The sequence below is a fragment of the Oncorhynchus keta genome, unplaced genomic scaffold (assembly GCF_023373465.1).
Source record: "Oncorhynchus keta strain PuntledgeMale-10-30-2019 unplaced genomic scaffold, Oket_V2 Un_contig_14421_pilon_pilon, whole genome shotgun sequence".
NCBI lineage: Eukaryota > Metazoa > Chordata > Actinopteri > Salmoniformes > Salmonidae > Oncorhynchus > Oncorhynchus keta.
In genome coordinates, this window is record NW_026278736.1 from 1 (window position 1) to 18,383 (window position 18,383).

At 50.7% G+C, this 18,383-nt stretch overlaps 1 long non-coding RNA gene and 1 pseudogene across 8 annotated transcripts; one reads left to right on the forward strand and one right to left on the reverse strand.

The window, feature by feature from the left end:
• LOC127918526 (uncharacterized) lies at positions 1–880 on the forward strand. Of its 8 annotated transcripts, none has more exons than XR_008100314.1 (5): positions 5–40; positions 129–187; positions 317–435; positions 566–683; positions 743–880. It is a non-coding gene; the product is annotated as an uncharacterized LOC127918526 (long non-coding RNA). The 8 variants fall into 8 exon arrangements; XR_008100317.1 differs by having other exon boundaries at positions 377–435; XR_008100318.1 differs by lacking the exon at positions 129–187 and having other exon boundaries at positions 1–40; positions 377–435.
• A 3,428-nt stretch (positions 881–4,308) lies between these two features.
• On the reverse strand, positions 4,309–17,989 carry LOC127918527 (palmitoyltransferase ZDHHC7-like; annotated as a pseudogene).
• Between the last annotated feature and the right edge of the window lie 394 nt (positions 17,990–18,383).

Here is an 18,383-nt window from a genome sequence, read left to right on the forward strand (position 1 = left end):
AACAAAATGGTGGACTGAATTAGCCTTCATCATCAGGGAGGTCAGGAGGGCTGAGGGGGAACAAAATGGTGGACTGAGGGATCAGGAGGGCTAGGAGGAACAAAATGGTGGACTTCATCATGAGGGAGGTCAGGAGGGCTGAGGAGGAACAAAATGGTGGACTGAATTAGCCTTCATCATGAGGGAGGTCAGGAGGGCTGAGGGGAGGAGGAACAAAATGGTGGACTGAATTAACCTTCATCATGAGGGAGGTCAGGAGGGCTGAGGGCTGAGGGGAACAAAATGGTGGACTGAATTAGCCTTCATCATCAGGGAGGTCAGGAGGGCTGAGGGGGAACAAAATGGTGGACTGAATTAGCCTTCATCATGAGGGGAGGTCAGGAGGGCTGAGGGGGAACAAAATGGTGGACTGAATTAGCCTTCATCATCAGGGAGGTCAGGAGGGCTGAGGGGAGGAACTGAGGGGGAACAAAATGGTGGACTGAATTAACCTTAATCATCAGGGAGGTCAGGAGGGCTGAGGGGAACAAAATGGTGGACTGAATTAGCCTTCATCATCAGGGAGGTCAGGAGGGCTGAGGAGGAACAAAATGGTGGACTGAATTAGCCTTCATCATCAGGGAGGTCAGGAGGGCTGAGGGGGAACAAAATGGTGGACTGAATTAGCCTTCATCATCAGGGAGGTCAGGAGGGCTGAGGGGGAACAAAATGGTGGACTGAATTAGCCTTCATCATGAGGGAGGTCAGGAGGGCTGAGGGGGAACAAAATGGTGGACTGATTTAGCCTTCATCATCAGGGAGGTCAGGAGGGCTGAGGGGGAACAAAATGGTGGACTGAATTAGCCTTCATCAGTTGTTATAAAGACTGTCACTACAAGCTTCCTGTTGGTTGACAGACCCATTGCTTCACCAATGACGTTTGTATTAAAGGCTGTGTGTTCCAACTGGCTGCCTATTCCTAAATAATGCACTTCCTATGGCTCTGGTCTAAAGTAGTGCACTATATAGGGAATAGGGTGCCATAGGGCTCTGGTCTAAAGTAGTGCACTATATAGGGAATAGGGTGCCATAGGGCTCTGGTCTAAAGTAGTGCACTATATAGGGAATAGGGTGCCATAGGGCTCTGGTCTAAAGTAGTGCACTATATAGGAATAGGGTGCCAGTTGGGAAAAACCCAAAGCTCCAAGTATGGGAAGCATTTGTAAAGGGCGGGACAGGACAGGGTCTGGGAAACATTGTTAAAGGGGGGACTTGGGGTCTGGGAAACACTGGTAAAGGGGGAGACAGGACTTGGGGGCTGGGAATCACTGGTAAAGGGGGCAGGACTTGGGGGCTGGGAAACACTGGTAAAGGGGGGACTTGGGAAACATTGGTAAAGGGGGGACAGGACTTGGGGGCTGGGAATCACTGGTAAAGGGGGGACAGGACTTGGGGGCTGGGAATCACTGGTAAAGGGGGGACAGGACTTGGGGGCTGGGAAACACTGGTAAAGGGGGGGAATTGGGGTCTGGGAAACACTGGTAAAGGGGAGGACTTGGGGTCTGGGAAACACTGGTAAAGGGGGGGACTTGGGGTCTGGGAAACACTGGTAAAGGGGGGAATTGGGGTCTGGGAAACACTGGTAAAGGGGAGGACTTGGGGTCTGGGAAACACTGGTAAAGGGGGACTTGGGGTCTGGGAAACACTGGTAAAGGGGAGGACTTGGGGTCTGGGAAACACTGGTAAAGGGGGGGGACTTGGGGTCTGGGAAACACTGGTAAAGGGGGGGACTTGGGAAACACTGGTAAAGGGGGGGACTTGGGAAACACTGGTAAAGGGGGGACTTGGGAAACACTGGGAAAGGGGGGACTTGGGAAACACTGGTAAAGGGGGGACTTGGGAAACACTGGTAAAGGGGGGACTTGGGGTCTGGGAAACACTGGTAAAGGGGAGGACTTGGGAAACACTGGTAAAGGGGAGGACTTGGGAAACACTGGTAAAGGGGGGACTTGGGAAACACTGGTAAAGGGGGACTTGGGGTCTGGGAAACACTGGTAAAGGGGAGGACTTGGGGTCTGGGAAACACTGGTAAAGGGGGGGACTTGGGAAACACTGGTAAAGGGGGGGACTTGGGGTCTGGGAAACACTGGTAAAGGGGAGGACTTGGGGTCTGGGAAACACTGGTAAAGGGGGACTTGGGGGCTGGGAAACACTGGTAAAGGGGGACTTGGGGTCTGGGAAACACTGGTAAAGGGGGGCTTGGGAAACACTGGTAAAGGGGAGGACTTGGGGTCTGGGAAACACTGGTAAAGGGGAGGACTTGGGGTCTGGGAAACACTGGTAAAGGGGGGAATTGGGGTCTGGGAAACACTGGTAAAGGGGGAACTTGGGGTCTGGGAAACACTGGTAAAGGGGGGACTTGGGGTCTGGGAAACACTGGTAAAGGGGGGACTTGGGGTCTGGGAAACACTGGTAAAGGGGGGACTTGGGAAACACTGGTAAAGGGGGCCTTGGGAAACACTGGTAAAGGGGGGACTTGGGAAACACTGGTAAAGGGGGGACTTGGGAAACACTGGTAAAGGGGGACTTGGGAAACACTGGTAAAGGGGGCCTTGGGAAACACTGGTAAAGGGGGGACTTGGGAAACACTGGTAAAGGGGGGACTTGGGAAACACTGGTAAAGGGGGACTTGGGAAACACTGGTAAAGGGGGCCCTGGGGTCTGGGAAACACTGTAGCAGCTCCTAACCAAGGAGGGAAAACAACCAATGAGACAAAATACAAAGAATCAACAAAAATACATTTTTTAGCATTTCGGATTTGCTTCATTCTGGTAGAACCTCCCCCATTTAAATGTGTTTGTCCCATTTGAGTCTCCTGAACATGGTCCTGAACATGGTCCTGAACATGGTCTGCTGCATCAGGGGCAGAGGTCAGGTGTTGTCCCATTTGAGTCTCCTGAACATGGTCCTGAACATGGTCCTGAACATGGTCTGCTGCATCAGGGGCAGAGGTCAGGTGTTGTCCCATTTGAGTCTCCTGAACATGGTCCTGGACATGGTCCTGAACATGGTCCTGAACATGGTCTGCCATCAGGGGCAGAGGTCATGGTCTGGTCCTGCATCATGGGGCATCAGAGGTCAGGTGTTGTCCCATTTGAGTCTCCTGAACATGGTCCTGGACATGGTCCTGAACATGGTCCTGAACATGGTCCTGAACATGGTCTGCTGCATCAGGGGCAGAGGTCAGGTGTTGTCCCATTTGAGTCTCCTGAACATGGTCCTGGACATGGTCCTGGACATGGTCCTGAACATGGTCCTGAACATGGTCCTGAACATGGTCCTGAACATGGTCCAGGTCACAGGTCAACCTGTTGTTCAGTCTGCTGCATCAGGGGCAAAGGTCTCTCTGTGTGGAGGACAGACCCAGATAAAGCCCTAGTCTCTCTGTGTGGAGGACAGACCCAGATGAAGCCCTAGTCTCTCTGTGTGGAGGACAGACCCAGATAAAAAGTCTCTCTGTGTGGAGGACAGACCCAGATAAAGCCCTAGTCTCTCTGTGTGGAGGACAGACCCAGATACAGGTCTCCCTGTCAGTGGGGTGGAGACAGCCATGCTGGAAGCACTTTTTCTAAGGGCAGAGAGTCAGGGACTTCAGGGGAGCCCCTGTAGTGTGTATGGGGGTACAGCTGTTCTACATTACGTAGGTCACAGATCACCCCCATCCTATCAGTCCAGAGGTACCACCAGAACCCCCATGATGTGTTCAACGGTCCAGAGAGGTCCGGGGTATCAGACGGTCCAGAGAGGTCCGGGGTACCAGACGGTCCAGAGAGGTCCGGGGATATCAGACGGTCCAGAGGTCCGGGGTACCAGACGGTCCAGAGAGGTCCGGGGATATCAGACGGTCCAGAGGTCCGGGGTACCAGACTGTCCAGAGAGGTCCGGGGGTACCAGACGGTCCAGAGAGGTCCGGGGGTATCAGACTGTCCAGAGAGGTCCGGGGGTACCAGACATTCCAGAGAGGTCCGGGGTATCAGGACGGTCCAGAGAGGTCCGGGGGTATCAGACGGTCCAGAGAGGTCCGGGGTATCAGACTGTCCAGAGAGGTCCGGGGTATCAGACGGTCCAGAGAGGTCCGGGGTATCAGACGGTCCAGAGAGGTCCGGGGGTATCAGACGGTCCAGAGAGGTCCGGGGTATCAGACGGTCCAGAGAGGTCCGGGGGTACCAGACGGTCCAGAGAGGTCCGGGGTACCAGACGGTCCAGAGAGGTCCGGGGTACCAGACGGTCCAGAGAGGTCTGGGGTATCAGACGGTCCAGAGGTCCAAGGCTATCAGACGGGGAAGAGCTGTGTTTGGCTGCTCAGCCCTCAGACAGAGAACTCCACACCACTACGGCGTGTACGCGTCATCAGTAGGCGCCGCAGACGCAGGCCGGTGAATGGGTTGAACCAGAGGAAGGAGGGCGGGCCTCCGAACACTGCCTTCATCCCCTCCCAGCGCACACGCCGCTCCCACGTCGGCTTCTCATTCTTCAGACGCTCGATCTCCTGGGAGATGAAACAGACACCGACAGACAGACAGACACAGACAACAGACAGACACTTTAGTCAACACACTATTTTAACGAAACCGTGCTACTGCTGCCTCAACTAGGTCGATTCAGGACAGACATTTTGTTCTATTTGTTCATGGATATCAGGGAAAACTGAAGGAGTTGGACCAGAACGATCTGTAGTCCAGTCAGACTAGGAGACGACTCAGAGACCAGAATGATCTGTAGTCCAGTCAGACTAGGAGATGACTCAGGGACCAGAATGATCTGTAGTCCAGTCAGACTAGGGGATGACTCAGGGACCAGAATGATCTGTAGTCCAGTCAGACTAGGAGATTACTCAGGGACCAGAATGATCTGTAGTCCAGTCAGAGTAGGAGATGACTCAGGGACCAGAATGATCTGTAGTCCAGTCAGACTAGGAGATGACTCAGGGACCAGAATGATCTGTAGTCCAGTCAGACTAGGAGATGACTCAGGGACCAGAATGATCTGTAGTCCAGTCAGACTAGGAGATGACTCAGGGACCAGAATGATCTGTAGTCCAGTCAGACTAGGAGATGACTCAGGGACCAGAATGATCTGTAGTCCAGTCAGACTAGGAGACGACTCAGGGACCAGAATGATCTGTAGTCCAGTCAGACTAGGAGATGACTCAGGGACCAGAATGATCTGTAGTCCAGTCAGACTAGGAGACGACTCAGGGACCAGAATGATCTGTAGTCCAGTCAGACTAGGAGATGACTCAGGGACCAGAATGATCTGTAGTCCAGTCAGACTAGGAGAGGACTCAGGGACCAGAATGATCTGTAGTCCAGTCAGACTAGGAGAGGACTCAGGGACCAGAATGATCTGTAGTCCAGTCAGACTCGGAGATAACTCAGGGGCTGAGTCATCTCCTATTACAGGGGCTGAGTCACTGGCTTACTAGGGCTCTTCCATACCGTCCCTAGGAGGGGTGCGTCACTTGAGTGGGTTGAGTCACTGATGTGATCTTCCTGTCTGGGTTGGCGCCCCCCTTGGGTTGTGCCCGTGGCGGAGATCTTTGTGGGCTATACTCAGCCTTGTCTCAGGAAGGTAAGTTGGTGGTTGAAGATATCCCTCTAGTGGTGTGGGGGCTGAGCTTTGGCAAAGTGGGTGGGGTTATATCCTTCCTGTTTGGCCCTGTCCGGGGTGTCATCGGATGGGGCCACAGTGTCTCCTGACCCCTCCTGTCTAAGCGTCCAGTATTTTTGCTGCAGTAGTTTGTGTCGGGGGCTAGGGTCAGTTTGTTATATCTGGAGTACTTCTCCTGTCCTATCTGGTGTCCTGTGTGAATTTAAGTATGCTCTCTCTAATTCTCTCTTTCTTTCTCTCTCTCTCTCGGAGGACCTGAGCCCTCGGACCATGCCCCAGGACTACCTGACATGATGACTCCTTGCTGTCCCCAGTCCACCTGGCCGTGCTGCTGCTCCAGTTTCAACTGTTCTGCCTTATTATTATGCTGGTCATTTATGAACATTTGAACATCTTGGCCATGTTCTGTTATAATCTCCACCCGGCACAGCCAGAAGAGGACTGGCCACCCCCACCCCACATAGCCTGGTTCCTCTCTAGGTTTCTTCCTAGGTTTTGGCCTTTCTAGGGAGTTTTTCCTAGCCACCGTACTTCTACACCTGCATTGCTTGCTGTTTGGGGTTTTAGGCTGGGGCTATATAAATAATTTGATTTGATAGAGGACTGAGGGTCTAACAAATATTGAAAGTGTGTAAATAGTTACCCATGTTATTTTGTAAATGTATATATATTTATTCCTATATTTCTTCCCCCATTTTTTTCTCATTTTCTTGGGGGGTGTTAGAGTAACATTTTGGTATTTTGTATTTAGTTATTTGTTTCTAAATGTATACCTTCACCAATTTGGCCACTTGGGTACATTTGGGCTACTTGTGTGGGACACCTGGTTGACTTCATGATAAATGTCATGTAGCACACTCATTTTGGAAGTTATCATTCTGAAACTTTGCACAAGTACTGTGTTGCCCTCTTATATTTTCACTGAAATTGTCCCCATCATCCTGTCTGAATGTTTGTTTTATCTTGTTAATTTTAAAGATGATACAAAAATAAAAAAAAATAAAAAACAGATGGTTTATTTCAATGTTTTATCTAAACCAGATCTATTGTGTTATATTCTCCTACATTCAATTCACATGAACACAAACTTCAGAGTGTTTTCCTTCAAATGATATCAAGAATATGCATATCCTTGGTTCTGTGCCTGAGCTACAGGCTGTTAGATTTGGGTATGTCTTCAGGCAGAAATTGCACAAAGTAGGGGAGCTGTAATAAGCCCCACCCCTCAGACAAGCCACACCCACCAGACAAGCCCCACCCCTCAGAAGGCCCCCACCAGTAAAAAGGGACCTGATCTGAAGTGGTATGTAGAACTATATAGTAGAGTATCATTCTGTCTTCTCCCTTCTGATGCGATTGTAGGAGACATACAGTTGAAGTCAGAAGTTTACATACACCTTAGCCTAATACATTTAAACTCAGTTCTTCACAATTCCTGACATTTGATCTTAGTAAAAATTCCCTGTCTCAGGTCAGTTAGGATCACCACTTTATTTTAAGAATGTGAAATGTCACAATAATAGAAGAGAGAATGATTTATTTCAGCTTTTATTTCTTTCATCACATTCCCAGTGGGTCAGAAGTTTACATACACTCAATTAGTATTTGGTAGCATTGCCTTTAAATTGTTTAACTTGGGTCAAACGTTTCGGGTAGCCTTCCGCAAGCTTCCCACAATAAGTTGGGTGAATTTTGGCCCATTCCTCCTGACAGAGCTGATGTAACTGAGTCAGGTTTGTAGGCCTCCTTGCTCGCACAAGCTTTTTCAGTTCTGCCCACACATTTTCTATAGGACTGAGGTCAGGGCTTTGTGATGGCCACTCCAATACCTTGACTTTGTTGTCCTTAAGCCATTTTGCCACAACTTTGGAAGTATGCTTGGGGTCATTGTCCATTTGGAAGACCCATTAACGACCAAGCTTTAACTTCCTGACTGAAGTCTTGAGATGTTGCTTCAATATATCCACATAATTTTCCCCCCTCATGATGCCATCTATTTTGTGACGTGCACCAGTCCCTCCTGCAGCAAAGCACCACCACAACATGATGCTGCCACCCCCGTGCTTCACGGTTGGGATGGTGTTCTTTGGCTCGCAAGCTTCCCCCTTTTTCCTCCAAACATGATGATGGTCATTACGGCCAAACAGTTCCATTTTTGTTTCATCAGACCAGAGGACATTTCTCCAAGAAGTACAATCTTTGTCCCCATGTGCAGTTGCAAACCGTAATCTGGCTTTTTATGGCGGTTTTGGAGCAGTGGTTTCTTCCTTGCTGGGCGGCCTTTCAGGTTATGTCGATATAGGACTCGTTTTGCTGTGGATATAGATACTTTTGTACCCGTTTCCTCCAGCATCTTCACAAGGTCCTTTGCTGCTGTTCTGAGATTGATTTGCTCTTTTCACACCAAAATACATTCATCTCTAGGAGACAGAATGAGTCTTCTTCCTGAGCGGTATGACAGCTGCTTGGACCCATGGTGTTTATACTTGCGTACTATTGTTTGTGCAGATGAACGTAGTATCTTCAGGTGTTTGGAAAATGCTCCCAAGGATGAACCAGACTTGTGGAGGTCTACAATAGTTTTTTTCTGAGGTCTTGGCTGATTTCTTTTGATTTTCCCAAGATGTCAAGCAAAAAGGCACTGAGTTTGAAGCTAGGCCTTGAAATACATCCACAGGTACACCTCCAAATGACTCAAATGATGTCAATTAGCCTAGCAGAAGCTTCTAAAGCCATGACATAATTTTCTGGAATTTTCCAAGCTGTTTAAAGGCAGTCAGCTTAGTGTATGTAAACTCCTGACCCACTGGAATTGTGATACAGTAAATTATAAATTAAATCATCTGTAAATAATTGGTGGAAAAATCACAAAGTAGATGTCCTAACCGACTTGTCAAAACTATAGTTTGTTAACAAGAAATTTGTGGAGTGGTTGAAAAACGAGTTTTAATGAGTCCAACCTAAGTGTATGTAAACTTCCGACTTCAACTGCACTTGTCCATTAACTTTCGATACGTACGTACATTTAAAACCAAATACTTTTACTCAAGTAGTATTTTACCTGGGTGACTTTCACTTTTTCTCAAGTAGTATTTTACCGGGTGACTTTTACTCAAGTAGTATTTTACCGGGTGACTTTTAGTGAAGTAGTATTTTACCGGGTGACTTTACTCAAGTAGTATTTTACTGGGTGACTTTTACTCAAGTAGTATTTTACCGGGTGACTTTTACTCAAGTAGCATTTTACTGGCTGACTTTTACTCAAGTAGCATTTTACTGGGTGACTTTTACTCAAGTAGTATTTTACTGGGTGACTTTTACTCAAGTAGTATTTTACTGGGTGACTTTTACTCAAGTAGTATTTTACTGGGTGACTTCTCCTCAAGTAGTATTTTACTGGGTGACTTTTACGCAAGTAGTATTTTACTGGGTGACTTCTACTCAAGTAGTATTTTACTGGGTGACTTCTACTCAAGTAGTATTTTACTGGGTGACTTTTACTCAAGTAGTATTTTACCGGGTGACTTTTACTTTTACTTGATTCATTATCTATTAAAGTATCTTTACTTTTACTCAAGTATGAGAATTGAGAGCTTTTTCCACCACTGCAGGCTGGTGTTAACGACCACAGAGCTTTTTCCACCACTGCAGGCTGGGCACGGTGTCAGTAATAATGTGTTAACCTTGACACTTCCTTTAAGTGGCGCGACCACAGAGCTTGGTGCCTCACCGTCTCGTCGTTGCAGATGGAGTGTATCTGCGTTCGAACATCACCACGGTGAAGGTGAGGAAGAGGAAGGCCTCCAGACAGAGGAAGATCATCAGCATCACCGCCACTGGCGGAGAGAAGTCGGTGCATTCTGGGAGATGGATTTGTGGGAGAGGAGAGAGGTGTCATTATTTTGACAGAGGAGGAGAGGGTGTTATTATTTTGACAGAGGAGAGAAGTGTCATTATTTTGACAGATTAGGAGAGAAGTGTCATTATTTTGACAGATTAGGAGAGAAGTGTCATTATTTTGTCAGAGGAGGAGAGGGGTGTCATTATTTTGTCAGAGGAGAGAAGTGTCATTATTTTGACAGAGGAGGAGAGGGGTGTCATTATTTTGTCAGAGGAGGAGAGGGGTGTCATTATTTTGTCCTCTGATCATAAAGGTTCTATTAACATTTAAAAGCATTTAGAATCAAATGTATCATCATCATCATCATTATTATAAACATCATCAATCTTCTTCATTATTATTTCATCATCATCCTCATTATTTCATCATCATCATCATCATTATTTCATCATCATATCCAAGATGGCGTAGCAGTCAGGCATCTTTGTCTTCGTCTTGTCGCGTAACATGTATATATATTTTTCTTCGCATTTATTTTTAAAATATTTTTTAAACTTCAACTTCAACATACTCTCCTGCAACGCGCCTCACCCAATGTGGTATAGATCTGTTATTTTCTTTACTTTAGAACCAGAAGCCCCAACAGAAGCTAGTAGTCAGCTAGCCACTGCTCGAGGTCATAAGCTAACCTTTAGCCCGGACAACTCCTGCCAGTCTGCACAGCGATATTCAACCCAGAGCATACTGGACTCTTTTTCCCCACATATACTGATACCTACCTCAAGCTCTGAACCTTCTCATCTGGATCATCACAGCTAGCTAGCGGCTATCCTAGGGCTACCCCCTGGCTAACGTCTCTGTCACGAAGAAAGTACCAATTAGCCTGGAGCTAGCCTGTGCTAGGCCCATCCCCCAGCAAGCTGAAGAGGTCCATCAGCCACTTGGTAAAATAGGTATTGTTTCCAATTGGCCTGGACCCTTTTATTACACATTATTCATCGACCTGGCCAAGGTTTTCGACTCTGTCAATCACAGCATTCTTATCGGCAGACTCAATAGCCTTGGCTTCTCAAATGACTGCCTCACCTGGTTCACCAACTACTTCTCAAATCGGAGGGACTGCTGTCCGGACCTCTGGCAGTCTCTATGGGGGTGCCACAGGGTTCAATTCTCGGGCCGACTCTCTTCTATGTATACATCAATGATGTCGCTCTTGCTGCTGGTGATTCTCTGATCCACCTCTATGCAGACACCATTCTGTATACTTCTGGCCCTTCTTTGGACACTGTGTTAACTAACCTCCAGACAAGCTTCAATGCCATACAACTCTCCTTCCGTGGCCTCCAACTGCTCTTAAATGCAAGTAAAACTAAATGCATGCTCTTAAACCGATCGCTGTCCGCACCCGCCCGCCCGTCCAGCATCACTACTCTGGACGGTTCTTAGAATATGTGGACAACTACAAATACGTAGGTGTCTGGTTAGACTGAAAACTCTCCTTCCAGACTCACAATAAGCATCTCCAATCCGAAATTAAATCTAGAATCAGCTTTCTATTTCTCAACAATGCATCCTTCACTCATGCTGCCAAACATGCCCTCGTAAAACTGACCATACTACCGATCCTCGACTTTGGGCGATGTCATTCACAAAATAGCCTCCAATACCCTACTCAATAAATTGGATGGAGTCTATCACAGTGCCATCCGTTTTGTCACCAAAGCCCCAGATACTACCCACCACTACCCACCACCAAAGCCCCATATACTACCCACCACTACCCACCACCAAAGCCCCATATACTACCCACCACTACCCACCACCAAAGCCCCATATACTACCCACCACTACCCACCACCAAAGCCCCATATACTACCCACCACTACCCACCACCAAAGCCCCATATACTACCCACCACTACCCACCACCAAAGCCCCATATACTACCCACCACTACCCACCACCAAAGCCCCATATACTACCCACCACTACCCACCACCAAAGCCCCAGATACTACCCACCACTACTTCGCCACCAAAGCCCCAGATACTACCCACCACTACTTCGCCACCAAAGCCCCATATACTACCCACCACTACCCACCACCAAAGCCCCAGATACTACCCACCACTACTTCGCCACCAAAGCCCCAGATACTACCCACCACTACCCACCACCAAAGCCCCATATACTACCCACCACTACCCACCACCAAAGCCCCAGATACTACCCACCACTACTTCGCCACCAAAGTGAAACGTAGAAACACAGTAGCCTACCACAGTGAATGTAACAGTAGCCTACCACAGTGAATGTAGCAGTAAACAGTAGCCTACCACAGTGAATGTAGCAGTAAACAGTAGCCTACCACAGTGAATGTAGCAGTAAACAGTAGCCTACCACAGTGAATGTAGCAGTAAACAGTAGCCTACCACAGTGAATGTAGCAGTAAACAGTAGCCTACCACAGTGAATGTAGCAGTAAACAGTAGCCTACCACAGTGAATGTAACAGTAGCCTACCACAGTGAATGTAGCAGTAAACAGTAGCCTACCACAGTGAATGTAGCAGTAAACAGTAGCCTACCACAGTGAATGTAGCAGTAAACAGTAGCCTACCATTCCACTGGTCATTGACACAGCTGTAGAACTGTAGGAAACTGAGGCAGAGGGCGTAGACCGAGATCAGAGCTATGTACATCTGAAGAGAGGAGAGAGGGGAGGAGGAGAGACAGGAGGAGAGAGGGAGGAGGAGAGACAGGAGGAGAGAGGGAGGAGGAGAGACAGGAGGAGAGAGGGGAGGAGTGGGGAAGGGAGAGGGGAGGAGAGAGGGGAGGAGTGGGGAAGGAGAGAGGGAGGAGGAGAGACAGGAGGAGAGAGGGGAGGAGTGGGGAAGGAGAGAGGGGAGGAGGAGAGACAGGAGGAGAGAGGGGAGGAGAGGACGGGAGGAGAGACAGGAGGGAGGAGAGAGGGGGGAGTGGGGAAGGAGAGAGGGAGGAGGAGAGACAGGAGGAGAGAGGGGAGGAGTGGGGAAGGAGAGAGGGAGGAGGAGAGACGGGAGGAGAGAGGGGAGGAGTGGGGAAGGAGAGAGGAGGAGGAGAGACAGGAGGAGGAGGGAGGAGGAGAGACAGGAGGAGAGAGGGGAGGAGGAGAGACAGGAGGAGAGAGGGGAGGAGTGGGGAAGGAGAGAGGGGAGGAGAGAGGGAGGAGTGGGGAAGGAGAGAGGGAGGAGGAGAGACAGGAGGAGAGAGGGGAGGAGTGGGGAAGGAGAGAGGGAGGAGGAGAGACAGGAGGAGAGAGGGAGGAGAGACGGGGAGGAGAGACAGGAGGAGAGAGGGGAGGAGTGGGGAAGGAGAGAGGAGGAGGAGAGACAGGAGGAGAGAGGGGAGGAGTGGGGAAGGAGAGAGGGAGGAGGAGAGACAGGAGGAGAGAGAGAGGGAGGAGTGGGGAAGGAGAGAGGGAGGAGGAGAGACGGGAGGAGAGAGGTGGGAGGAGAGACAGGAGGAGAGAGGGGAGGAGTGGGGGGGAAGGAGAGAGGAGGGAGAGGGAGGAGGAGGAGAGGGGAGGAGTGGGGAAGGAGAGAGGGAGGAGGAGAGACAGGAGGAGAGAGGGGAGGAGTGGGGAAGGAGAGAGGGAGGAGAGACGGGAGGAGAGAGGGAGGAGGAGAGACAGGAGGAGAGAGGGAGGAGGAGAGACGGGAGGAGAGAGGGGAGGAGTGGGGAAGGAGAGGGAGGAGGAGAGAGGGGAGGAGAGAGGGGAGGAGTGGGGAAAGGAGAGAGGGAGGAGGAGAGACGGGAGGAGAGAGGGGAGGAGTGGGGAAGGAGAGAGGGAGGAGGAGAGAGGGGAGGAGAGAGGGGAGGAGTGGGGAAGGAGAGAGGGAGGAGGGGAGACGGGAGGAGAGAGGGGAGGGAGTGGGGAAGGAGAGAGGGGGAGGAGAGACGGGAGGAGAGAGGGGAGGAGTGGGGAAGGAGAGGAGGAGGGGAGAGACGGAGGAGAGAGGGGAGGAGGAGAGACAGGAGGAGAGAGGAGGAGGAGAGACGGGAGGAGAGAGGGGAGGAGTGGGGAAGGAGAGAGGGAGGAGGAGAGAGGGGAGGAGAGAGGGGAGGAGTGGGGAAGAGAGAGGGAGGAGGAGAGGGGGAGGAGAGAGGGGAGGAGTGGGGAAGGAGAGAGGGAGGAGGAGAGACGGGAGGAGAGAGGGGAGGAGTGGGGAAGGGAGAGGGAGGAGGAGGAGACGGGAGGAGAGAGGGGAGGAGGGAGAGACGGGAGGAGAGAGGGGAGGAGTGGGGAAGGAGAGAGGGAGGAGGAGAGACGGGGAGGAGAGACGGGAGGAGAGAGGGGAGGAGTGGGGAAGGAGAGAGGGAGGAGGAGAGACGGGAGGAGAGAGGGGAGGAGGAGAGACGGGAGGAGAGAGGGGAGGAGTGGGGAAGGAGAGGGGAGGAGGAGAGACGGGAGGAGAGACGGGAGGAGAGAGGGGAGGAGTGGGGAAGGAGAGAGGGAGGAGGAGAGACAGGAGGAGGAGAGAGGGGAGGAGGAGAGGGGAGGAGTGGGGAAGGAGAGAGGGAGGAGGAGAGACGGGAGGAGTGGGGAAGGAGAGAGGGAGGAGGAGAGACAGGAGGAGAGAGGGGAGGAGTGGGGAAGGAGAGAGGGAGGAGGAGAGGGGGAGGAGAGAGGGAGGGAGGAGAGACAGGAGGAGTGGGGAAGGAGGAGAGACAGGAGGAGAGACGGGAGGAGAGAGGGGAGGAGTGGGGAAGGAGAGAGGGAGGAGGAGAGACGGGAGGAGAGAGGGGAGGAGTGGGGAAGGAGAGAGGGAGGAGGAGAGATGGGAGGAGAGACAGGAGGAGTGGGGAAGGAGAGAGGGAGGAGAGAGAGATACAGAAATAGAGGTGGAGTGGAAGGGAGAGAGAGAGATGGAGAGAGAGAGAGACAGAAAGAGAGGTGGAGAGGAAGTGAGAGAGAGAGAGAGAGAGACAGAGATGGAGAGAGAGAGACAGAAAGAGAGGTGGAGAGAGAGAGACAGAAAAGAGGTGGAGAGGAAGTGAGAGAGAGAGAGAGACAGAAAGAGAGGTGGAGAGAGAGAGACAGAAAGAGAGGTGGAGAGGAAGAGGGCGAGAGAGAAAACAGTGAATAAAGGGTTATTACCCACACAGACGCTGGGATAGATAAACATCACTTGCTGGACATTAATGTAAGCAATAGTCAGACACCACAGCTCTAGTCAGACACCACAGCTCTCAGGATTCCCCCCTACAGGATTCCCCCTACACTGAGGACATGACATAATGAGGTACAGTCAGGAAGGACTCCCCTACACTGGTATGGTAGAACCTGACATAATGAGGTACAGTCAGGAAGGATCCCCCTACACTGAGTGTACGGTAGGACCTGACATAATGAGGTACAGTCAGGAAGGATCCCCCCCTACACTGAGGTACAGTCAGGAAGGATCCCCCTACACTGAGGACCTGACATAATGAGGTACAGTCAGGAAGGACTCCCCCTACACTGAGGTACGATAGGACCTGACATAATGAGGTACAGTCAGGAAGGATCCCCTACACTGAGGTACGGTAGGACCTGACATAATGAGGTACAGTCAGGAAGGATCCCCCCTACACTGAGGTACGGTAGGACCTGACATAATGAGGTACAGTCAGGAAGGATCCCCCCTACACTGAGGTACGGTAGGACCTGACATAATGAGGTACAGTCAGGAAGGATCCCCCCTACACTGAGGTACGGTAGGACCTGACATAATGAGGTACAGTCAGGAAGGATCCCCCCTACACTGAGGTATGGTAGGACCTGACATAATGAGGTACAGTCAGGAAGGATTCCCCCTACACTGAGGTACAGTCAGGAAGGATCCCCCCTACACTGAGGTACAGTCAGGAAGGATCCCCCCCTACACTGAGGTACAGTCAGGAAGGATCCCCCCCTACACTGAGGTATGGTAGAACCTGACATAATGAGGTACAGTCAGGAAGGATCCCCCCTACACTGAGGTACGGTAGGACCTGACATAATGAGGTACAGTCAGGAAGGACTCCCCCACCGGTAGGACCTGACATAATGAGGTACAGTCAGGAAGGATCCCCCTACACTGAGGACCTGACATAATGAGGTACAGTCAGGAAGGATCCCCCTACACTGAGGTACGGTAGGACCTGACATAATGAGGTACAGTCAGGAAGGATCCCCTACACTGAGGTACGGTAGGACCTGACATAATGAGGTACAGTCAGGAAGGATCCCCCTACACTGAGGTACGGTAGGACCTGACATAATGAGGTACAGTCAGGAAGGATCCCCCTACACTGAGGTACGGTAGGACCTGACATAATGATACATCAGGAAGGTACACTGAGACCTCAGGTACAGTCAGGAAGGATCCCCCTACACTGAGGTACGGTAGGACCTGACATAATGAGGTACAGTCAGGAAGGATCCCCCTACACCAGTCAGGAAGGATCCCCCTACACTGAGGTACAGTCAGGAAGGATTCCCCCTACACTGAGGTACGGTAGGACCTGACATAATGAGGTACAGTCAGGAAGGATCCCCTACACTGAGGTACGGTAGGACCTGACATAATGAGGTACAGTCAGGAAGGATCCCCCTACACTGAGGTACGGTAGGACCTGACATAATGAGGTACAGTCAGGAAGGATCCCCCTACACTGAGGTACGGTAGGACCTGACATAATGAGGTACAGTCAGGAAGGATCCCCCTACACTGAGGTACAGTCAGGAAGGATTCCCCCTACACTGAGGTACGGTAGGACCTGACATAATGAGGTACAGTCAGGAAGGATCCCCCTACACTGAGGTACGGTAGGACCTGACATAATGAGGTACAGTCAGGAAGGATCCCCCTACACTGAGGTACGGTAGGACCTGACATAATGAGGTACAGTCAGGAAGGATCCCCCTACACTGAGGACCTGACATAATGAGGTACAGTCAGGAAGGATCCCCCTACACTGAGGTACGGTAGGACCTGACATAATGAGGTACAGTCAGGAAGGATCCCCCTACACTGAGGTACAGTCAGGAAGGATCCCCCCTACACTGAGGTACAGTCAGGAAGGATTCCCCCACTGAGAATGAGGTAGGACCTGACATAATGAGGTACAGTCAGGAAGGATCCCCCTACACTGAGTGGGGTACGGTAGGACCTGACATAATGAGGTACAGTCAGGAAGGATCCCCCTACACTGAGGACCTGACATAATGAGGTACAGTCAGGAAGGATCCCCCTACACTGAGGTACGGTAGGACCTGACATAATGAGGTACAGTCAGGAAGGATCCCCCTACACTGAGGGTACAGTCAGGAAGGATCCCCCTACACTGAGGTACAGTCAGGAAGGATTCCCCCTACACTGAGGTACAGTCAGGACCTGACATAATGAGTACAGTCAGGAAGGATCCCCCCTACACTGAGGTACGGTAGGACCTGACATAATGAGGTACAGTCAGGAAGGATCCCCCTACACTGAGGTACGGTAGGACCTGACATAATGAGGTACAGTCAGGAAGGATCCCCCTACACTGAGGACCTGACATAATGAGGTACAGTCAGGAAGGATCCCCCTACACTGAGGTACGGTAGGACCTGACATAATGAGGTACAGTCAGGAAGGATCCCCCTACACTGAGGTACAGTCAGGAAGGATCCCCCTACACTGAGGTACAGTCAGGAAGGATTCCCCCTACACTGAGGCACGGTAGGACCTGACATAATGAGGTACAGTCAGGAAGGATCCCCCTACACTGAGGTACGGTAGGATCCCCCTGACATAATGAGGTACAGTCAGGAAGGATCCCTACACTGAGGTACGGTAGGACCTGACATAATGAGGTACAGTCAGGAAGGATCCCCCTACACTGAGGACCTGACATAATGAGGTACAGTCAGGAAGGATCCCCCTACACTGACACTAGGACCTGAGTACAGTCAGGGGAAGGATCCCCCTACACTGAGGTACAGTCAGGAAGGATTCCCCCTACACTGGAGGTGAGGTGACATAATGAGGTACAGTCAGGAAGGATCCCCCTACACTGAGGTACAGTCAGGAAGGATCCCCCTACACTGAGGTACAGTCAGGAAGGATTCCCCCTACACTGAGGTACAGTCAGGAAGTCAGGAGTCAGGGATCCCCTACACTGGAGGTACAGTCAGGAAGGATCCCCCCTACACTGAGGAGTCAGGAAGGTACACTGAGGTACAGTCAGGAAGGATCCCCCTACACTGAGGTACAGTCAGGAAGGATCCCCCTACACTGAGGTACAGTCAGGAAGGATCCCCCTACACTGAGGTACAGTCAGAAGGATCCCCATAATGAGGTACAGTCAGGAAGGATTCCCCCTACACCGAGGTACGGTAGGACCTGACATGAGGTACGTACAGTGAAGAGCACAAAGAAGCGCTGGTTCTTCTCCCGACACAGTTGTTGACCCAGGGACAGTGGTGGTCCATCTTACGGATACAGCTTACAGATACTGGAGAGGGGAGATGGAAAACCTACATTAATTCCTTTGACAAAGACCCTGGAAGAAATGTGTGATTATATGACTGTACAAACTGCAAGGTGACAGACAGGAGCAATACATGCAGTGACACACACAATGTATTAGATGTTAAAGACAAGTTGAACCCCAACTAGAAAGTAATGGACATTAACTGGAGGAGCTATTGGCCTAACCAGTGTTAACATGGTGTGAGACAGTTGGTTTGTCAGGCTCTTCCCTTACCTGCTGTGCTCTCTCTGTAACCTGTGTTGTGTGTGTGTGTGTGTGTGTGTGTGTGTGTGTGTGTGTGTGTGTGTGTGTGTGTGTGTGTGTGTGTGTGTGTGTGTGTGTAACCTGTGTGTGTGTGTAACCTGTGTGTGTGTGT